Below are 22,640 nucleotides of genomic sequence, written 5' to 3' on the forward strand. Positions count from 1 at the left end.
TTAAGCCCTTTATTAGGGGATGTTGTAATCATCTAAGAGAGAGAAGGAGTAAAGTCCATTTTCAAATTTCTAATATAAAGAATCTGATAATAAACAGATGTTAAATTATGTGCCATTAACTCTCCGAGTGTAGAGAATACCAAATTAATTTTTTCATAAAAGGTTTCTGAGGAAGGTGGAGCTGTACATTTTTTCCAATGAAATTAGCATCAATAAGTCCTATGCATAATAGATATCTGGGGAAATTCTGGGGTGGAGGCAGAAGACTGCTTATTTTGCATCTTCCATTGTAAAGAAATGGTGCAGTCCACAAGAGCAAATCCAAAATAGATGTCACCCCTGGAAGGTTCAACCTCATTGTTTCCCTCATGTTAATTTCTCTAAGATTTCATGTAGATTCTGTTCCTCTCTCTGTTCTGTTCCTCTCCAACTCTGCTTCTTTTATGTTTTTCATTTTAAATATCTATCCATCTTTTCCACAGGCCTTATATCTTCCAGAATAATGACTGTGCCCTACTTATGAGGAGGAGTGGTTAAAATGAATAGAAAGGCATATTTCAGAACCGCATTGTTCAACATGGTAGCCACTTAAATTAGGCATGTGTAGCCATTTAAATTAGTTAAAATTAAAATTTCAGTTCCTCAGTCACACTTGCCATATATCAAGGCCTCTCAATAGCCACATGTGTGGCTAGTAGTGACCATATTGGACAGTACAAGTGAAGAATGCTTCCATCATTGCAGAAATTTCTATTTGACAGCACTGTTCTAGAAGATTATTCAGAATAGATCATTTTGTTTTCTTTGCCCATTCCAATCCCCATTCCTCTTTGCCCATTACAATTTCATTTCACCAAGAAAGTCTTGTTAATTTTCTACAGATGTAGTTATTAAGTGACATCAGTCAGTTCAGTTGCTCAGTTGTGTCCGACTCTGCGACCCCATGAATCGCAGCATGCCAGGCCTCTCTGTCCATCACCAACTCCCGGAGTTCACCCAAACTCACGTCCATTGAGTCAGTGATGCCATCCAGCCATCTCATACTCTGTCGTCCCCTTCTCCTCCTGCTCCCGATCCTTCCCAGCATGAGTCTTCTCCAATGAGTCAACTCTTCACATGAGGTGGCCAAAGTACTGGAGTTTCAGCTTTAGCATCATTCCTTCCAATGAACACCCAGGACTGATCTCCTTTAGGATGGACTCGTTGGATCTCCTTGCAGTCCAAGGGACTCTCAAGTGACATCAGGATAACTAGTCAAATCTGATATTGCTTCCCCTTAGGAGTCATCATCTCTATGGGCACAGGGAGTCAGAGTGCTATATTCACAAGGCTGTTAAAGACATCCCACCATTTCACCTTAGGAAGTCTAACAGTTGTCCTTCAAGAAATAGGAAATAAATCTTTATATACTCACATTTATATTACACAAAATCTTTTTGTCTTTGTTTACAGTCACCTCCCTAACACACCATCCTTAATGCTCAAACTACTGCACAACTGCACTCATCTCACATGCTAGCCAAGTAAGGCTCAAAATTCTCCAAGCCAGGCTTCAACAGTATGTGAACCATGAACTTCCAGATGTTCAAGGTGGATTTAGAAAAGGCAGAGGAACCGGGGATCAAATTGCCAACATCTATTGGATCATCAAAAAAGTGAGACAGTTCGAGACAAACATCTACTTCTGCTTTATTGACTACACCAAAGCCTTTGACTGTGTGGATCACAATAAACTGTGGAAAATTCTGAAAGAGATGGGAATACCAGACCACTTGACCTGCCTCCTGAGAAATCTGTATGCAGGTCAAGAAGCAACAGTTAGAACTGGACATGGAACAACAGACTGGTTCCAAATAGGGAAAGGAGTATGTCAAGCTATATATTGTGACCCTGTTTATTTAACTTATATGCAGAGTACATCATGAGAAACACTGGGCTGGATGAAGCACAGGCTGGAATCGAGATTGCCAGGAGAAATATCAATAGCCTCAGATATGCAGATGACACCACCCTTATGGCAGAAAGCTAAGAAGAACTAAAGAGCCTCTTGATGAAAGTGAAAGAGGAGAGTGAAAAGAGGAGAGAGTTGTCTTAAAGCTCAACATTCAGATAACTAAGATCATGGCATCTGGTCCCATCACTTCATGGCAAATAGATGGGGAAACAATGGAAACAGTGTCAAGACTTTATTTTTCTGGGCTCCAAAATCACTGCAGATGGTGACTGCAGTCATGAAATTAAAAGACGCTTACTCCTTGGAAGGAAAGTTATGACCAACCTAGACAGCATATTAAAAAGCAGAGATATTACTTTGCCAACAAAAGTCTGTCTAGTTGAAGCTATGGTTTTTCTAGTAGTCATAGATGGATTTGAGAGTTGGACTATAAAGAAAACTGAGTGCTGAAGAATTGATGCTTTCGAACTGTGGTGTTGGAAAAGACTCTTTAGAGTCCCTTGGACAGCAAGGAGATCCAACCAGTCCATCCTGAAGGAAATCAGTCCTGAATATTCATTGGAAGGACTGATGCTGAAACTCCATTACTCTGGCCACCTGATGTGAAGAGCTGACTCATTGGAAAAGACCCTGATACTGGGAAAGATTGAAGGCGGGAGGAGAAGGGGATGAGAGAGGATGAGATGGTTGGATGGTATCACCGACTCAATGGACATGAATTTGAGTAAGCTCCCGGAGTTGGTGATGGACAGGGAGGCCTGGCGTGCTGCAGTTCATGGGGTCGCAAAGAGTCATCCACGACTGAGCAACTGAACTGAACTGATCCCAACCCACCATTACCAATGTGTAAATCTTTTGGGGAGAATATTGTTGCTGACTATTGTTGTTAAAGCAATATAAAAGCATCTAAGTTTTATAAAATTATCCATAACTACGAATAACATCATGTTTGGTGATAAATGTTTACTGGGAAGCAGATAGTTTTCTGTATTTGCTTGGCAAAATAATTTTTAGACCCTGAGGTACTCAGATCAAAACTTAACAAATTGAATGAACTAGCTATTTTAAAGTTTTCTTAAATTCAAACAGTACAAAACTAAAATGTCCTGGAAAGATAATCCATGGAAGAGATAATCCTCAAACCTCTTTTGTAGTGTGAGTTTCAGTATCTTCTCTACCAGACCAGACAGGAAGTAGCAGAGTTCTCCACATTCTACGTTTTGGGTAGAAAAGTTTTCATGTAGTACAAGTAAGTCAATGACAGATAATAAGATGGGAAAAGGAAAAAAAAAAAGGACCTGATTAATTTATAAAATGAAGTAGTAAGCCTCGACTAGTTAATAATTAGCCAGTCCCTTATTTTTCCCTTTCTTGTTCACAGTTGAATAAGCATTCTTAACGCTTTTCAATAAACACTCTATGAACCAAACAAACGTTGTACAGGATGATGTGGACTAAAGCAATGGAAAAAGTTTTGCAACCAAAATTAACTTTGTTTTGGCATTCCATAAAACAAAGGAATAGAAATTCTATTCCAGTATAGTGTTTTTCTCCAATAGATGTTATTGATGGCTTTTTTCTTCCATAATATGTTTTCCTTCCATGGCTATTATTGTTTATATCACTGTAACTTAACATAAAAATTGAAGAGATACAGTAGATTCAAATATGTATTTCAGAAAATAATTGTGAAGGAAAGAAAAGAGCAGCATGGAGAACACATGGTGTTGCTTTTCTCTGTTATAGCCTTTCTATGCTACGACTTTTAAAACTACTGCATATACTATTTTGATAAAATAAAATTTACTTTGCATATATCTACTTGTTACATGTGTATAAGAAAATAACTGCAAGGATACTCATCAACCTGTTAATAATAGCTACCCTGAGCACCAAAGAATTCATGTTTTCAAACTGTGGTGTTGGAGAAGACTCTCGAGAGTCCCCTGGACTGCAGGAGATCAAACCAGTCAATCCTAAAGGAAATCAACCCTGAATACTCATTGGAAGGACTTATGCTGAAGCTGAAGCTCCAATATTTTGGCCACCTGATGCCAAGAGCCTACTCATTAGAAAAGACCCTGATGCTGGGAAAAAGTGAAGGCAGGAGAAGGCTATGACAGAGGATGAGATGGTTGGATGCATCACTGAGTTTGAGGAAACTCTGCGAGATGGTGAAGGACAGGGAAGCCTCAAATGTTGCATCCATGGGGTTGCAAAGAGTCAGACACAACTAAGCAACTGAACAACTATTGGGGAGAGGAAGTTTGGGGTGGGGGTAAAGAAGAGAGAAACATACTTTTTTAAACTTCATAAAAGGTATAAAATTGATAATTAGCATATATTCCTTCAAAGTAGAACAAAATTGAAAAATATTATATCTGATGGAAACCTGTTTTAACACATAATGAACATCTTTCAAAGCACTTCTATGGCATCAATTTTCACAGTTTATGGTATCTCATTGCATAGATGTCCTATAATTTAATAATTAATAGCAACAAATTACTATCCCTCAACCAATCCTGGAAAGTTCTAATTTCCTCATTTGTTAAACTGAGATAGTAATAGGGCCCATGTCATAGCAATGTTGTTAGAATTAAATAAGTTAATGTATGTGAAGCTCTTAAAACAGTGCCTGACCCACAGTAAGCATGATTATATGTCTCATCATTCCTACAATAATTTTAGTCCCCTCTTTACTACAATAATTCTACTTCTTGTTATCTCATGTTAGTATTATTTGCTCAATGCCTTAAAATAGTTCTTTGTACCAATACCAAATTTTCCTGAGGCACACTTTCCTATAAAAAGGTCTTCAAAGGTTCATTCACCTACAGAATAAAGAACAAATTATTTTGTTTGACTAACTTAGGGTTCCAGGTTCATTTTTCTGCCACTCCTCTTTCCCTTCTGCCAAATTAAACTACTTTCCCCCACACACATTCAATCTCCTGGAATTTGTTCCATGCTCTTCCCTTGGCCTGGAGCACCTTCCTAATTCCCATCTCTATTTTCTGCTAATTTTCAGTCTTCCATATGAAAGTGATTTCTCCATCCCATATACTCTCAAGGGACATAATGTATCTCATCACAGAGAAACTTTCAGATTGTATGTTACATGATAGCTATCATATAAATCACCTTCTCCTCCTGAAGGATTTCAAATTAAGTATCTGTGTCTCATGCCTAACTACACAGTTAACTTTATCTGTGTTTTGGTTTCTGTATTTGGCAAACAAATTTCAATATGTGCCTTACACAGTTTGCTGAAAAGATCAGAAATAGGAGAAAATGACCTATAGAAATGTCTGTAACATCTGTTGAAAGGATTTGTTGTTGTTCAGTTGCTAAGTCACATCCAACTCTGTGACCCCATGGACAGTAGCATGCAAGGCTCTTCTGTCCACTACATCCTGGAGTTTGATCAAATTCATGAAAGGATTAGAAAAAGTATAAAATCACTAGTACTTGGTAGATATTCATTAAACAGAAGTTACAATTATTCTCCCTTGGGAAAAACTTATAGTTTTGAAAAAATAACATGTATTTTTTTAAATTTAATTTAATTTTATTTTTAAACGTTACATAATTGTATTAGTTTTGCCAAATATCAAAATGAATCTGCCACAGGTATACATGTGTTCCCCATCCTGAACCCTCCTCCCTCCTCCCTCCCCATACCATCCCTCTGGGTCGTCCCAGTGCACTAGCCCCAAGCATCCAGTATCGTGCATCGAACCTGGACTGGCATCTCGTTTCTTACATGATATTTATATATAAATAACTGGGCATGACAACAGACGACAATGAATTAGTCGGATGCCTACAACTATATACACAATCGTCTCAACTCTTAACCTTCCCTGAATGTGACTTTGAACAAAGGTTTGATGAAAATCTTTTCCACAAGGCAAAGCAAATGTGAATATGAATATATATACATACAGATATGGTGCAATTAAGACCCTGAATCAACTAATATCTAAGCATATAATTCTTCCTTGATAACACTGTAAAATCTCCAATACACTAAGTTAAAAGTATCAACTCATTGACAGGTAAGATTTCTTTTTAGTACTGAAGGAATAATGTTACTTCAAAGAGTACTATATAAAGTCTAATCTTTCATCCTTGATCCTCATCAAGGAAGAGAGTGGGTTCTGCCAGAGTTCAGATTCAATGTGTTCCAGATCATATCAATTTCAACCTTTATATATTACAAATGCATGTACCTAAGTATAGGAATCCAGTGCTGAATGGACTGATTTAATACAATGAAATTATACACAGCTTGTAGGATCTCAGATCCTGGATCAGGGATAGAACTTGGGCCATGATAGGGAAAGCCTGGACTCCTAACCGCCAGGCCAACAGGGAACTCCTCATAAGGTACAGTTTAAATAGGAACATATTTTCAGACCTTATTCAGTTTGTCGTGTTTACTGTTTTCTTGAAACCATATCCATTTGAAGGTTCAGTTAATAATGCTATTAACTACTGATACATGCACTGGGTTGATTTTTAAACAGGACAAATGTTAGTAAAACTCACTACACCCCTTTGCATAATTGTACTGCCTAAACAGAAGAATAGTTCTGTTGATATTTAATTATTGAATACAGTATGAATTGCAGCACTTCACAATAAATTGAAGAGATGTTAGGTTAAGAAAATACATTTCTTCACTTTAAATATTTTAAGGATTTTTTTTAAAACCTCCAGTGATCACTACCTTATTGCTATTAGAAAAAATTAAATGTGGTGAGTTTCCTTATACCAGTTCCAAAAGATGATTTCAACATGAATCAACAGAAATAGTTTCTTAAAGTAGGTCATTGCTATAGCAACCAGTGGGCAGTTTGGTATACTCCCCATAACAATGACCTACTTTCCAGCCTGTGCTAGAGCAGCTTTATATAACTTGAATTTCTAGTTCTGTCTATAAAATAGTCTAAAAAAGGCAATAGTAAGATACAACATAATCCCATTCCTGCTAAAAAACAAGGCATTATGAATTAACATGTATCATACCAAAATAAAGCCATCTGGTTCTGCACTTTAGTTTATAAAATATATCTTATCACATGCTCAATGATGAAAACTACACTTCAAATATCTCAACCAAAACAATTCACTGCTGACCCTAGAGAACTAACTGACTTACAGAATATAAATTAAGATCATTAAAACCACATGCAAAATATCTTCTCTTTCTACACTTCCTCCTCATGAAACAATGGTTAGATTTTTAAAAATAAAAGGTCTGGATATATTAACTACAATAAAAGAAAAAATGGAGAGTCTCAGTCATTAAGCAGTCTATGGTGTTTCATTAGAAATTCAAAAATTATCGATATAAATAGTAATTTGTCTCTCCATAAATTGACTAAAGTTTACATATGCTTTTTTTCTGGTTTGTGACAAAATTTTGGTGTTCTTATCTAACTTTACTCAAATTATCAGAATATTTGTGATATACACGTTCCCTGAAGAAAACAGTTTAATATTGAAAGAGGATTAAACATATACTTTAAAAGTAAATTTCTTATTTTGCCAGGCTCTAATGGTTCATAAATCTGTGGTCTAATACCATGACACAATGTCACTTTTTATAACAAATATTTTTCACTGCCTCTTTTAAATTCTGAAATTCACAGATAATATAACATCCTTATATACAATTTAAAAGCATTAATATAATGCTCCAATGTAACACATGAAGGAAGTTTGAGGAAAGTAATTTATATTTTAAACAGAAGTAACATTTACTTCCCATAAGTAAATATCTGGGGATGAAACAAAAAGGCAGTGAATTAACTGGATGCCTACACCTACATACAGAATCATTTAAAATTCAACAGCTTCAAAAACAGAATGACACGGCTGTATTATCGGTGACTAAAATACCATGAACAGTACTGCCTTTGGTAACAGGCTTTTCTGTAATGTTAAGCAAGACTTAGAAAAGTTCTTGACAAAGTTCAGTCTTCCCTGATTTACATGGGTGATAAACATATTTTAGGAGCACTCAATGCATATTAAAATTGTGTAAAAAATAACTGTTTACACGTAAAAATGAATTTAGGCTCTAGATTCCGAAGATCATGAATAAGTTTTTCACTCACATGAAATATCTAGTAGACTATTTCAGTTATGTGGGACTCAGGACAACTATTTATTTTGAGAGATTGTCCTGAGCATTGCAAAAAGTTTTCCATTCTTGGCCTCTCCTCACTAACTCTACTAGGAACTTTCAAACACTGTAACCCCCAAAATGCCCCAATAAACTCCTAAAATATCTTCTAGGCAGTGACACTATTAATTATTCACATAATTTTATTGATTTGAGGAACACATGATAAATGATAGGAAATGCCAACACTTATGGAGCTTAAAATCTAGAAAAGAAACCTGAAAATGTACACGATATGAATATAACAGAACCTGTTATGGTAGAATGAAATATATAAGAGACACTTATGAATATCATAAATTTGCTTTGAAAAATCAGGAAGGAGAAATCTTCTGGATTTTTTTTTTTTGAGATGGGGAGAAATTGAGGCAAAAAATTCCAAGGTGATGGTAGAAAAAAGCCTTGAAGCATTAATTTGATTGTAATAGATGAAGACAGGAAGGAAGAATATTGGCCACAGAATTGTAACCTTCTTAAAGACCAGGACTAGGCCTTTCTCACCAGTTTTAATTGGTCAGAGAAGGTCTCAAGGCCAAGCCAAACTTCAAGAAGGTAGAAGCATAAATTTTCTGTAAGTGAACAATAATATCTACCACAATATTCAAACCAACACTGATATATATGTATTCATATTTTTTAATGAAGGGTATATTACAGCAGCACAGAAGAAATCAAACTGTGTATGGGGGCAGAGGAAAGGAGATACGAGGCATGAGCAAGAAAACATTTGAGCAGAGTTTGTAATCAATAGGTGTTGATCATGAGGATCAAGTAGCAAAGAGCATTCAAAGCAGGGAAAACAGTATCCTTAAGTCAAGAAATTCAAAAGGGGACTTACCTGGTAGTCCAGTGGCTAAGACTCTACATTCCCAATGCAAGGAACCTGGGTTCCATCTCCGGTTGGGGAACTATATCCCACATGCAGCAACTAAGACCCAGCACAGCCAAATAAATAAATATTTAAAAAAAAGAAATTCAAAAGAACTGTGTGTCTTTGGGTGAGGGATGGATGGGTAGTGAGCAACTGGGAGAACGTATCATACTTTCTAACACTAAACTACTTCCCCCCAACACAAGTGTTAACATTTCAAAAAATATTCAAAATCAGTGTCAAAAGAAACCTACAAACTTCTGTCGCTGACAGGACATTGGACTAAGATACTCTAATGGAAATAACTAACAAGTTAACAAAAATAAATAAAACTTTTAAACATAATTCACTGGAGTGCTCCAAAAGTAAGGAGTCATAAATAGGTTAAGCAGCGTGCTAAGGACAGCTTTAGCCTTGAGGATTTCTACAGATTCCTGGAAACCTTGAACATAATCCAGGTTGAGGAGGACAGGAGATAAAGTCCAGGCCCATTCAACTGAAAAAACTAATAAAAGACCCTCAATATTATGCCTGAGCTTTAAAGAGCTCCATGCACAGCTCAACTGTACAGTAGACATAAACCTTAATAGGGCAGACTAGGACAGGAAGGAAACTTGCCTGTCTCTACTTGGTTAGAGTTGAAAGAAAATAAAATCTCCCATTCCTGAATGGAAAGGATAAACACAGTGATTTTACAGTGGAGAAAACTGGCAAACACTACCTTAACCACATGATCAGAGCAAACATCACCAGTGATAAAGTCAGTTGGGTGTCAGGTACATCTTGATACAATACGATGAGATATTTTTTTGTGATATTTTCCACAAAGCAATAATCCCACTCTAAAGATGAGAAAAATATTAGACAAAACCAAACTGAGGCTGGCTATTCTATAAGACAGATGACTAAATCAAAAAGGTCATAAAAAACAAGGGACGCCCGAGGAACTGGCACAGAACAGAGGAGCCTAAGTGCAATGTGGTATTTTGGATGGAATCCTGGAACAGAAAAAGAACATTAGAGGAAATCTGAATATAGTCCAGAATTTAGCTAGTGCTATGATTTCTTAGTATTGACAAAAATATGGTGTTAATGTTAAGATGTTAATATCGGGGAAAACTGGTACAGAGTAATCAGGAACTCTCTGTATTATATTTCCACATTTTCTACAAACCTAAAATTATTTATTTTATTTAAAAATTCTAGTGCATCCCCCTCAAAGCACAATCTCAATGCAAATTCTGGAATTTAAATGGTACCAAACACCTCAAGCATATCATTGCCTTTAATGTGGTCCCAGGTTGGTTACGATCTGAGATAATTGCTAAAAGAAAGTATAAATACTCTCTGGATTCTCAACTTCAACCAACACTTCATTTTCTACAGAAAAAGTTCTACCAAAAGTCAACCAACCAACCAACCAACAAATCAATCATAAAATACACAAGGAAACAATAATTTATTCCACAAGTTGAAGAATGAGAGGCCTAAATTTTACTGAGAATTTTCCAGAACCACCGAAAGATGGCAATTCAAGTTCATGAATCTCACGCCTCTCTCTTCTCATGTAAGAAAAGAGGGATGTGGAGCTGGAGATGGGAGGTTAGATGGAGAGAAGGGAAAATAAAAATAGAAAAATGAACAGATAGAAATGAGCAGAGATACACAGATGGGGAGATGAGACAGTCAGAGAAAGATCCACATCTAGCTATATCATATTGAAACTACGCAAAACAAAAGAAAAGGACATAAGACAGTCAGAGAACACTATACCCAGTAAACAGAGAACATTTATTCAAGTATAAATGGAATACTCATGAAAATTGACCTGTACTAGGTCAAAACACTATCAACAAATTTAAAGGAACTGGTATCTGGCATACATTCTGAAATTAAAAAACACTTCTTCAAACAATTTATAGGACAAAGAGCATCGCAATGGATTTCAGGAAAAACCTAGAACTGATTGATAATGAGGAAAATATATCTAAAATGTACAGAATACAAAACAACAAAAAAATGGTATCAGTTCAGTTCAGTCGCTCAGCCGTGTCCGACTCTTTGTGACCCCATGAATCGCAGCATGCCAGGCCTCCCTGTCCATCACCAACTCCCGGAGTTCACCCAGACTCACATCCATCGAGTCGGTGATGCCATCCAGCCATCTCATCCTCTGTTGTCCCCTTCTCCTCCTGCCCCCAATCCCTCCCAGCATCAGAGTCTTTTCCAATGAGTCAACTCTTTGCATGAGGTGGCCAAAGTACTGGAGTTTCAGCTTTAGCATCATTCCTTCCAAGGAAATCCCAGGGCTGATCTCCTTCAGAATGGACTGGTTGGATCTCCTTGCAGTCCAAAGGACACTCAAGAGTCTTCTCCAACACCACAATTCAAATGCATCAATTCTTCGGCGCTCAGCTTTCTTCACAGTCCAACTCTCACATCCATACATGACCACTGGAAAAACCATAGCCTTGACCAGACGGATCTTTGTTGGCAAAGTAATGTCTCTGCTTTTGAATATGCTATCTAGGTTGGTCATAACTTTTCTTCCAAGGAGTAAGCATCTTTTAATTTCATGGCTGTAGTCACCATCTGCAGTGATTTTGGAGCCCCCCAAAATAAAGTCTGACACTGTTTCCACTGTTTCCCCATCTATTTCCCATGAAGTGATGGAACCAGATGCCATGATCTTCGTTATCTGAATGTTGAGTTTTAAGCCAACTTTTTCACTCTCCTCTTTCACCTTCATCAAGAGGCTTTTCAGTTCCTCTTCACTTTCTGCCATAAGGGTGGTGTCATCTGCATATCTGAGGTTATTGATATATAAATAAATGGTGTATATAGGCTTAAACGCTTACATTAGAAAAAAAGACTTGAAATTGAGTTAGGAAAACAGCAGAATAAATAAGGTCCTAAAAAATATTAACACAAAGAAGGAAATGATCTGTTTCCAGCCAGCACTGAGCAACAGGTATTTTTCTGGACAACTGGCACAAGTGCCACAAGACCAGGAGCAAGAAAGCCCTACCACAGGAAGCAGAAGTATGAGCTGAGAATCCCTGCTGCCAACACTAAGATTGATGCTGGCCTCATACACACAGTCCATGTGCAGGGAGGCAACAAGAAATACCGTATCTTGAGGCTGGACATGGACATGGGGAAATTTTACTGAGGCTTGGAGTGTTGTATGTGCAAAGCAAGGATTAAAGATGTTGTTCACAGTGCATCCAACGATGAGCTGGTCAGTACCAAGACCCTAGTGAAGAACTGCATCTTGCTCACTGACAGCACACTATTCTGAGAGAAGTAGGGGTCCCACTATGCACTGCCTCTGGGCTGCAAGAATGGAGCCAAGCTGACTCTCAAGGAAGAAGGGATTTTAAACAACAACAATAAAAAATGACCTAAGAAAATTCAGAAGAAATATGATGAAAAGGAGAATGCTCAAATCAGCAGTTTTCTGAAGGAGCAGTTCCAGGAGCGAAAGCTTCTTGCATGCAGTTTCAAGACCAGGCCAGTGTGGCCAAGCATATGACTATGTGCTAGACTGCAAGGAGCTGAACTTCCATCTGAAGAAAATCAAGGCCTGGAAAGGCAAACAAATCTTCCTCCCTCATACCTTAGCTCAAGTAATAAAGGTGTTTATTGTTCTAAAAAAGAAGAAAAAGGAAAGAAGGAAATGATCAAAGAAAAACGAAAAGCAGGAATTAGTGAAAAGAGAACACATATATAATAGAAACAAGCCAAAATTTATTGCTTGAAGAAACAATATTATAAATATCTGACAAGGTAAATTAAGGGAAAAAATGAGAGAAGGTGAAACAAACAATATTAAGAATAAAAAAGAGGGACTTACCTGGTAACCCAGTGGTTAAGACTCTGCACCCCCAATTCAGGGAGCACAGGTTAAAAAAAAGTTAAAATGAGGATATAATCTCAGATACTGTAGGGATTAAGTGGAAAATAAGACAGTATGAAAATTTTAAGGAAATAAATCTGAAAACTTTGATAAGGTGGATGAATTCCTTATCAAAAGTTACTCAGGAAGAAATTTAAAACTCACCAGAACTGACTCAAGAGCAAAAAAAGAACATGAAATGATCTCACAGCTATTAAAGAGATTGAATTCGTGGTTAAAAATCTTACATGAAAATCATAAGAGTGAGTCAGTTATACAGATGAATTGTAACAAACATTCATAAAATAGACAGTTTTAATTTTATAGAAGATTCTAACCTCATACTGAGTATAGAGAAAAAGGAACACTCCTCAACTGACTTTATGAGATGAGACTTGCCTGGATGCCAAAATCAGAACAGATACAGGAAGAGTAACTATTAAAATGCAATTTCCATTTTGCCTCAACAAACCAGGACTAGAAGATAACCTCCTTAATGGTGAAAGGGCATTTACAAAAAGTACAGAAAACATTCTATTTAATGGCAAAATGTTTTAAGTATTTCAGGACTAGGAAGAAGACAAGGATGCCTGCCACTGTTTCTATTCAACTTGGTACTAGCAGGACTAACAAATATAGTAATAAGATCAAGAGATAAAAGGAAATGAAGAAACAAAAGCACAGTTATTTACAGATGGCATGAGAGTTGACACTATCAATATACAGAAAAAGAATACACAGAAAATTATTAAAATTAATAATTAGAGTTTAAAAGGGTCAGGATCACTCAATCTCTGAAATCAAATTATACTAATACAACCTATGTAACTTAAGCCTCCCTGATCTCAAAAATCACACAAAGCTATTTATAATCTAGAACTCTTACTCCTTGTCTATTTTTAGAAACCACAGCATTATGACTCTACCAGGTTAGGCCAAAATCAAGTATAAGATGTACTTCTAGGCTTTAAAGGATTTACATACAAATAAATAAAATCTAACATGTGTTCAAAAGCATGCTTTTCCAGATCAATGTGTAATGCGTCTCGGTAGTCTGTCTTATTTGAAATTTCTCTCTCTCAGAAAAAGACTAGTTACATGTAAATTGTATATCAATAAAGCTGGGGAAAAAAGATTTAATAATATTTTTATTTTCGTCTGTGGAAAATAAAGTTCGTGGTTATCAGAGAGGATAGAAGCACAAAAAAGGCAAAGGGGGTCAACTGTATGGTGACTGTTTTTGTGATAAGCATGCTACAGTATACACATATATTGAATCATAACATACAAATGAAACTTCAGTGTTATACACCAATTTACCTCAATAATAATTTTAAAAGATAGGAATCCTTTAAAAGGTTTTGTGCAAACACTGGGACATGATATGATAACTTTTAGAATAATCTCTTGGACTGATGGGGGAAATGAGTATCAGCAAAGGGTAGAAATAGGGTAACTACTGAGGAGACTACTATACTACTCTAGAGAAGAGATGATGGTGCCATGAATAGGAGTGGTAATAGTGAAAATGATAAGAGCAGTTGGTATCTGGGTAGATATTCAAGAAGTAATACAGCAACGGAAGTGGGATTGTTAAATCTGGAGTCTAAGACAGAAGTGTGATTGCAAGATGTAAAACTGGAATTCATCAGCACATACATGGCAGTCATAAGGAGAAAGGAAAAGAACTGATGGAAGAAAAGGACCTTCACTTTGAATGGACAGGACAGAAAGAAGGTTGGAGAGACAGAAGAAAAAGAAGAGAAAGGATGGAATGAGGTCTGGATATACGGAAGCAGAGGATTATTATGTGTATTCCTAGAAGGAAATATGGGAAGAATGACTGATGGAAGAAAAGGTCAGAGAGAGGACAGATAAATGTGATAAAGATGTAATAACACATGAGAGAAATAAGGACACATGACAGAAAGAAGCAAGAGTATATGCAACAGAGAAGACTGATGGGATAAAGAAGAAAGAATGAACAAAGGATAGAGAAGAGGGTGAGATGGTGAAAGGGTCAAAAAAAAAAGTGGGGGGGGGAGAAAAGATAACATGGAAATCAAACTGAAATTTGAGAATCCTAAGTCTGATGCAATTCTCAGGAACAAAAGGGGTTAATTTTATGTAATTACTAATAAGTGAGTTATGAACCAGTCACAGACCTCAAACGCATCCCATTAATTTCATGATTGAAAATAAGAAACGTCTCATCTTTATAGATGTTATATAACTACTTACAGAAGTTGTTCTATGCTTAGAGAGAGAACTATAAGTCAAACTAAATGAACCCAAAGTATTATAAAAGGAACGCAATTATGCTGAGGAATATCTCTACAACTTTACAAAGATATAACTGATCTGGATCTACAGTATCTATCACAGCACTCTGTGACAACAGTTTACCTCAGTCTTTCTTGAAATATATTTTAACTTCTGAGGTTAATTTAAACTAGTATGGTTATGTAATATGTCTCCCTAATCCCCAAATCACAAAGGTACTTGAAATCTAAGACTTTTACTATTCCATGTGTATTTTTAGAAACCACAACATTCTAATCCTATGACGATAGGCAAAAAAAATCATATTGAAAATCTACTTCTAGGCTTTAGAGGATTAAAACAGAACTAAATAAAATTTGTGTAATACATGTACAAAAGCAAATGACAGCATTACATGTATTGGTTTTCTGATATTCCTACCAGAAAATTCTCTTCTAATAATGCTAGTTTCCTCTAGACATTAAGTCAAGATTTTTAGAGGTTTTCATGCTGGTAGTACTATGAAAAAGAAAAGGGAAGAAAGTGCCAGAGAAGGAAAAAAACGCTATAAAAGATGAAACAAGTACCCAAATGTTGCTTTCCAAATATCCTTCTCTAATAAGAAGAACAAGGATTCTACAGAGTGGTGGCTGATTTCAGAGCAGAGCCAAAAATTATATAAGATGAGCTGGAGCATTTCATGGTGCCAGAAAGTAAGGAAGTGCTAAAGAAAAATAAGATGAGTGCATGTCTAAAAATAAGATGGCTATCAAAGGTGGACCAATTTAAACAAAACAAACAGCAATGGTAATAGATTATAACCCAAAGAACAAAACAAACATAAATCCACAAATTTATAAATTATTGAATAATGAAATATGTGGAGGGAGAAGGAACAATTCTTCAATTACAGAAGAAATCCAACTAATAAATATGGAAGAGATGAAAAAAATCATGATTGGAATAGCACTTAATAACTGCTTCAATCAAGCAAGAGCCACCGATGAATATAAAAATTAGTATCTGAAATTATAAGAAGAAAAAGAACACTAATATAACCTCTGGTGGCTCAGATGATAAAGAAATCTGCCTGTAATGCAGGAGATCTGGGTTTGATCCTGGGTCAGAAGATCTTCTGGAGAAGGGAATAGTACCCACTCCAGTATTTCTGCCTGGAGAATTTCATGGACAGAGGAGCCTGGCAGTCTACAGTCCACGGGGTCACAAAGAGTTGGACACGACTGAGCAACTAACACTTTGACTTTTCATATAACCTCAAAATATCTCTCCCAAAATATTTATTAATTACAAAGGAAAAAAAAAGTAATCTTACAATGGAGAAACCCAGCAGACACTCTCTTAGCCAATGATCAATATCACCAATAATAATACACATTGATACCATGTCTCCCGTCATATGAGAAAGCCACATCACTTGTGGTATTTTTCAAAGATGCAAAGCCTCAAGCACGAGAAAACACCATATAAGTCCAAATTGAGGGACATCCTACAAAATGCCTAATTAGTAAGTACTTTTAAAATTCTTAAGGTCTTGAAAGACAAGGAAAGACCAAGATATTGTTACCAGCCAGAAGAAAATAAGGAGACATGCAATGGAGAATTCTAGACTGGATACTGAAACAGAAAAAGATGTTAGTGGAAAAATTGTGAAATTTATATAAAGTCTGTAGTTTCATTAACAGCACCATATAAATGCTAATTTCTTACTTCTGATAACTATACTATGACTATATAAGATATTAACATTAAGAGATGCTGGGTGAAGGGTATACAGTAACTATTATTTTTGCAATTCTTCCATAAGCCTAAAATTATTTCAAAATAAAACAAAAAAAAAGCCGATGATTGAGAGCACTGCATCCTGAAATAAACAGGTTTGGAAAGTTCCTTCCTACATAAATATTACTTTCACATCTCTACCAGTGGTGGTTGGATAGCATCACCAACTGAATGGGCATAAGTCTGAGTAAACTCCAGGAGACAGTGAAGGATAAGGAAGCCTGGCATGCTGCAGTCCATGGGGTCACAAGGAGTTGGAAAAGACTTAGCAACTGAACAACAACAGGTAGTAACCACTTACAGTAGGCAATGCCAAGTATGGGGGAAAGGATTGCTGTTTGGGCTAATTGATAAGATTTCATTAATAAGGTGATACTCAGCAAAGTTCTGAAATGAGGCTACACTAAAGCCTTTGACTATGTAGATCACAACAAACTGGAAAATTCAAAGAGATGGGAATACCAGAACACGTTACCTGCCTCTGAGAAATGTGTATGCAGGTCAACAAGCAACAGTTAGAACCAGACATGGAACAATGGACTGGTTCAAAACTGGGAAAGGAGTACGTCAAGGCTATATGTTGTCACCCTGCTTATTTAACTTCTATGCAGAGTACATCATGGAAAATGTCAGGCTGGATGAAGCACAAACTGGAATCAAGACTGCCAGGAGAAATAGCAATAACCTCAGATATGCAGATGACACCACCCTTATGGCAGAAAGCAAAAAGAAACCAAAGAGCCTCTTGATGAAGCTGGAAGAGGAGAGTGAAAAAGCTGGCTTAACTCAATATTCAAAAAACAAAGATCATGGCATCTGGTCCCATCACTTCACGGCAAATAGATGGGGAAAACAATGGAAACAGTGACAGACTATCATCTTGGGTTCCAAAATCACTGCAGATGGTGACTGCAGCCATGAAATTAAAAGATGCTTGCTCCTTGGAAGAAAAGCTATGACCAACCTAGACAGCATATTAAAAAGCAGATCTTTGCCAACAAAGGTCCTTCTAGTCAAAGCAATGGTTTTTCCAGTAGTCATGTATGGCTGTGATAGCTGGACCATAAAGAAGGCTGAATGCCAAAGAATTGATACTTTTGAGTTGTGGTGTTGGAGAAGATGCTTGAGAGTCCCTTGGACTGCAAAGAGATCAAACCAGTTAATCTTAAAGGAAATCAACCCTGAATATTCATTGGAAGGACTGATGCTGAAGCTGAAGCTCCAATACTTCAGCCACCTGATGCAAAAAGCCAACTCATTAGAAAAGATCCTGATGCTGAGAGAGATTGAAGGAAGAGATGAGATGGTTGGATGGCATCACTGACTCAATGGATATGAGTTTGAGCAAACTCCAGGAGATGGTGAACGACAGGGAAGCCTGGCCTGCTGCAGTCCACGGGGTTGCAAAGAGTTGGACATGAGTGAACAACAACAGCAAAGCCAAGAGGGTATTGGGGAAGAGCAACAGCCTAGAGATTCAATAGCATGTTTGAGGAATAGCAAGATGGTCAATATGGTTGCTGCTCAGGGAAGAAAAGGAAGAAGGCAAAGAATAGATGAGGTGAGCAAATTATTTAAGGCCTCGTTGATGCTTCTGAACTGTGGTGTTGGAGAAGATTCTTGAGAGTCCCTTGGATTGCAAGGAGATCCAACCAGTCTATCCTAAAGATCAGTCCTGGGTGTTTATTGGAAGGACTGATGTTGAAGCTGAAACTCCAATACTTTGGCCATCTGATGCGAAGAGCTGACTCATTGGAAAAGACCCTGATGCTGGGGAAAGATTGAGGGCAGGAGGAGAAGGGGACGACAGAGGATGAGATGGTTGGATGGCATCACCAACTTGATGGACATGGATTTGGGTGGACTCCGGGAGTTGGTGATGGACAGGGAGGCCTGGCGTGCTGCAGTTCATGGGGTCACAAAGAGTCGGACATGACTGAGCGACTAAAATGAACTGAACTGGCCATTGTAAGAGTTTTCTTTGCCTTTTGCACTAAGAGAAATGGAAACGGACTGGAAAGTTAAGAGAACAATAGCAACACAAAGGTTTTACAGGGTAATTCTGACTATCAGATGAAGAACTGGGCTAAGAGATCAATTAAGAAATTAAAGCAGTTATCCAGGTAAGAGATAATGATGTCTGAGCTCAAGCTGTAATAATGACGGGAATGAGAAATGACTAGATTCTGGATATATTTTTAAGGTATAACTTATAGGATCATATGAAAAATGTGAGATATGAGACAGAGAGCAAAGTTGATTTCCAATTCAGGGCACATGACAGGATAAAATTTCTATTTATTAAGTTGGGAAAATACAGGACAAAGTGCTTTGGGGATTTTGTTTTATTCTTGTTTGTTTTAAAAGTTGGAAATAAACTTTCCAGTTTTAATTTGTGTTCATATTCATTATTTTCTTCATCTTCTTGTAGTTTATTTTTTCTGATTTTTTTTTCAACTTCTTGGAAAGGAATTCTTCTCTCTCAGATTTTTAAGTCTTTCCTCTTTTCAATGTTATGCTTTTGGGGCCATAAATGTCTTTAGCTGTATTTCACAAATTTTGATATGTCACTGTCATTTAGTTCAAAATATTTTAAAATTTCCACTGTAATTTCTATTTTATTATTTGTAAGAATATTGCTCAACTATTGGTATTTGGGGATTTTTTTGTTAGTAATTCTGAACTTATCTCATTGTGATTAAAGAACATACCCTCTGTTATTTCAATGTTGTGAAACCCTAGACTTGCTTTATGACCCAGGATACAATTGATTTTGTTAATCTTTCAATGTACTCTTGAAAAGAATATGTATACTGTAGGTGTTGGATAAAATGCTCTACTTATGTGAATTAAGTCAAAGTTGTTAATCATATTGTTCCAATCCTTTAAACTACTGATTTCTGGTCTGCCTATTGCACTAGTTACTGAAAGAAGTATGTATTTCTCTCTTTGACTCTAAATTTTTCTATTTCTCCTTTTAGTTCTATCAATATTGGCTTTCTGTATTTTGAAACTATATTTTACAAATACAAATTTAGAATTGCTATGTCTTTCTGAAGGGCTATCCATTTTAAAGACTTGGATACTTCCTTCATCTTTAATAATGCTTCTTGCTTTAAACTCTATCTGATATTACTAAAGTGATACTAGCTTTCTATTAGCATTTGCATGGTATATCTTTTCCCATGGTTTTACTTCAGCTCATCTTTCAGTTCAGTTCACTCGCTCAGTCATGTCCAACTTTTTGTGATAGCACAGACTGTAGCATGCCAGGCCTCCCTGTCCATCACCAACTCCTGGAGTTTACTCAAACTCAAGTCCATTGGGTCGGTGATGCCATCCAACCATCTCATCCTCTGTCATCCCCTTCTCCTCTGGCCCTCAATCTTTCCCAGCATTAGGGTCTTTTCAAATGAGTCAACTCTTCGCATCAGGTGGCCAAAGTATTGGAGTTTCAGCTTCAACATCAGTCCTTCCAATGAACACCCAAGACTGATCTCCTTTAGGATAGACTGGTTGGATCTCCTTGCAGTCCAAGGGACTCTCAAGAGTCTTCTCCAACACCACAGCTCGAAAGCATCAATTCTTCAACACTCAGCTTTCTTTACAGTCCAACTCTCACATCCATCCATGACTATTGGAAAACCATAGCCTTGACTAGACAGACCTTTGTTGGCAAAGTAATGTCTCTGTTTTTTAATATGCTATCTAGGTTGGTCATAACTTTTCTTCCAAGGAGTAAGCATCTTTTTATTTCATGGCTGTAATCACCATCTGCAGTGATTCTGGAGCCCAGAAAAATAAAGTCTGCCACTGTTTCCACTGCTTCTCCATCTATTTGCCATGAAGTGATGGGACCAAATGCCATGAACTTTGTTTTTTGAATGTTGAGCTTTAATTAAGCCAACTTTTTTACTCTCCTCTTTCACCTTCATCAAGAGGCTCTTTAGTTCTTCTTCACTTTCTGCCATAAGGGTGGTGTCATCTACATATCTGAGTTATTGATATTTCTCCCGGCAATCTTGTTTCCAGCTTGTGCTTCCTCCAGCCCAGCCATTTCTCATTAAGTATTCTGCATAGAAGTTAAATAAGCAGGGTGACAATATACAGCCTCGACGTACTCCTTTTCCTATTTGGAACCAGTCTGTTGTTCCATGTCCAGTTCTAACTGTTGCTTCCTGACCTGCATACAGGTTTCTCAAGAGGCAGGTCAGGTGGTCTGGTATTCCCATCTCTTTCAGAATTTTCCACAGTTTATTGTGATCCACACAGGCTTTGGAATAGTCAATAAAGCAGAAATAGATGTTTTTCTGGAACTCTCTTGCTTTTTCCATGATCCAGCGGATACTGGCAATTTGATCTCTGGTTCCTCTGCCTTTTCTAAAACCAGCTTGAACATCTGGAAGTTCACGGTTCACGTATTGTTGAAGCGTGGCTTGGAGAATTTTGAGCATTACTTTGCTAGTATGTGAGGTGAGTGCAATTATACGGTAGTTTGAGCACTCTTTGGCATTCCCTTTCTTAGGGACTGGAATGAAAACGGACCTTTTCCAGTCCTGTGGCCACTGCTGAGTTTTCCAAATTTGTTGGCATATTCAGTGCAGCACTTCCACAGCCTCATCTTTTAGGATTTGAAACAGCTCCACTGGAAGCTATTTCTAAATCTTAATCAGCTCATCTTAATCTTGTTTTAAAAATTTATTTTATGAAATTTATAGATTTTTAATATTTTATTTATATTTTGTTTAAATAAATATATAAAATAATACATTTTATGTGTTATTTTATATATAACATATAATATTATATATTATATTAATCTATTATGTGTTAATTATAGATTAACACAATGGAAAAATGGACAAGAGACCTGAACAAGCACTTTCCCAAAGAAAGTATCCAGTAACTACTAACAACATGAAAAAACAGTCAACTTCTTTGGTAATCACAAAATGAAAATTAAATCTATAAGGAAATAACACTTCACATCCATCAGAATGATTGAAAAGAAAAAGACTAACAATAACAAGTGTTGATAAGAGGATAGGTCATCTCAAGACTCCCATGAACTGCTGGCAGGAATGTGAATGGCATAAACACTTTGGAAAACTGGCACTGTCTACTAACAGTGAAGAAATGCCTACCCTATGACTCAGCAGTGCCACTCTTATGCATATATCCTCCCAGAATGTGTAAACATATTTACTGGGAGATGTACAAAAATGTTCTCTGTAGCTTTGTTCATAATGGTTCATCTAGAGAAAAATGGATGAATTATGATGTTCATAAAAGGAACTTGATGGAATTCAACAACTAATCTATGGGAAAAAAAACAGTTGGATCCTTCATACTTACTTTCCATTATCATATTTTTTAATGGCTAGGAAGCTCTTATTGAAAGTTTAGGGTAGTGGTAGGAAATGACAGTACAAGACTGGTAACAAGTTGAACGTCGTAAGTCCCCTACATACCAAAGAACTCTGAGAACATGTTCATAAGTACAAGTTGTTCATCCAATCTGTTCATAAGTTCCACAAAATTAGCCTAGGTACCCAACTAATGGGGCTTCCCAGGTGGCACTAGTGGTAAAGAACCTGCCTGCCTTTGCAGGAGATGCAAGAGATGTGGGTTTGACCCCTGGGTCGGGGAAAATCCACTG

General features: G+C 36.9%; 1 protein-coding gene and 1 pseudogene across 4 annotated transcripts in view; one reads left to right on the top strand and one right to left on the bottom strand.

Annotated features, from left to right (window-relative positions):
* Positions 1-22,640, bottom strand: part of CRY1 (cryptochrome circadian regulator 1) — a 96,079-nt gene that overhangs the window by 32,437 nt on the left and 41,002 nt on the right. The gene's annotated exons all lie outside the window — the stretch shown is intronic.
* Positions 10,546-12,704, top strand: LOC133248621 (small ribosomal subunit protein eS8-like; annotated as a pseudogene).

Source organism: Bos javanicus, chromosome 5, assembly GCF_032452875.1.
Source record: "Bos javanicus breed banteng chromosome 5, ARS-OSU_banteng_1.0, whole genome shotgun sequence".
In the NCBI taxonomy this organism is placed as follows: Eukaryota; Metazoa; Chordata; class Mammalia; order Artiodactyla; family Bovidae; genus Bos; species Bos javanicus.